This window comes from Belonocnema kinseyi, chromosome 7 (genome assembly GCF_010883055.1).
Source record: "Belonocnema kinseyi isolate 2016_QV_RU_SX_M_011 chromosome 7, B_treatae_v1, whole genome shotgun sequence".
Classification (NCBI taxonomy): Eukaryota; Metazoa; Arthropoda; class Insecta; order Hymenoptera; family Cynipidae; genus Belonocnema; species Belonocnema kinseyi.
In genome coordinates, this window is record NC_046663.1 from 120,608,943 (window position 1) to 120,610,639 (window position 1,697).

The window sequence follows — 1,697 nt, forward strand, 5'->3', positions numbered from 1 at the left end:
TTAAAAAAATATCCTCACATAACGATTTTTCTATTGAGTATGTGAGCTTAGAGGATAACGCTGTTGTGGCCAACTATGAAATAATGTTTATATACAGAAGCATTACGCCTTATGGAAAAATGTTTGATTTTTTTTCAAGATCTCATGAAATGGAAACTGAAACTGTATCTATAAAAGACGCGCAAAGTGACAGCGGAATATAATAACAAGATTTCAGGTTAATCAATCTAGTCATCTTTAAATTCTTGTGAATTAAATAAGTCCGCTTATGGACTTCGTTGGACGTTGTGCTGTGTACTTTGTAACAGACAACACTCGCCGTTTATCTTGCGGGTGCTTCCCAGATGGATGTGAAAAGATAGAAATCCTATCTTTTTGAATAATTTAGAATCTTTATGAAAGAAGGAGATAAAGAAAATGTATCCAATTATATTTCTTTGCCAATCTAAATTTACCTCTATTTTTTCCAATAACAACTTCTATATCTCATCCTATCCTTTATCTATCCACGTCAATCTTTTTTTATATTTATGTCAATCTAAATTCCCATCTATCTTTTTTAATCTCATATTTTCTCTCTTCTCATATCCTTCATCTCTACACGTCCATATTTTTCTATCTCTTTGTCAATCTAAATTACTATTTATCGTTTTCAATCTCTTCTTCTTGAACTCATTCTATCTTACATTTATCAACGTCAATATTTTACTATCTCTCTATCAATCTTGATATCCGTTTATCTTTTTAAATCTTCTCTTCTCTATCTCGCCCTATTCTTTATCTATCCACCTCAATATATGACTATCTCTATGTGAATTTAAATTCCCATCTATCTTTTATAATCTCCTCTTTTCTATCTTACCTTATTCTTTATCTAACCACGTTAGTATTTTTATATCTTTTTGTCAATATAAATTCTCATCTATCTTTTTCAATCTGCTCTTCTTTACCTCATCTAATCCTACGTTTATCAACGTCAATCTAAATTGCTGTCTATCTTTTTCAATTCCCTATCTTCTATCTTATTCTATCCTTTATCTATCCAGTTAAATATTTTTCTAACCCTTTGTCAATCTAAATTTACGTTCAACTTTTTTTATTACCCTCTTCTCTATCTTATACTTTATCTATGACCATATTTTTCTATTTCATTTTCTATCTATCTATCAACGCCTACCTTTTTCTACCTATTTTTCAGTCAATTTACGTCTGTCTTTTTCCATCTTCATTTTTCATTTCATTCTATCATGTATATATTGATGTCAATATTTTTCTATCTCTGTTAATCTGAATTCACGTCTATCCTTTTCCAATCTCCTCTTCTCCATTTCATCCCATACTACATTTTTCTACGTCTATATTTTTCGACCTCTTTTCTAATCTAAATTTACGTAACGATGTCTTTCTGGTACGTGGTCAACGTCACATTAATCTTTGGAAAAAATTCCCTAACTTTTCGATCAATTCCCTCATTTTAAAGGATAGAAATTTATAAGAGTACTTTATTGCAGAAGATAGAAAAAGGTATAGACAAAGATCAAAATTTATATTAAAGAGGTAGAATGAGTAAAGAAAAAGATAAAGGTCTTGGTTACGGAAGATACAGTCTGTCAAGTTAAAGCGTGGGTGGCTTTACTCGCAGTCGGTAAGGTGTATCGACATGATTTTGGTGTCAAAATATTAAGAAGAGCTCCCTC

The 1,697-nt window shown here is 30.7% G+C and overlaps 1 protein-coding gene across 3 annotated transcripts in view; it reads left to right on the plus strand.

The window, feature by feature from the left end:
• Positions 1-1,697, plus strand: part of LOC117176249 (NADH-ubiquinone oxidoreductase 49 kDa subunit-like) — a 75,763-nt gene that overhangs the window by 68,575 nt on the left and 5,491 nt on the right. The window lies entirely within an intron of this gene.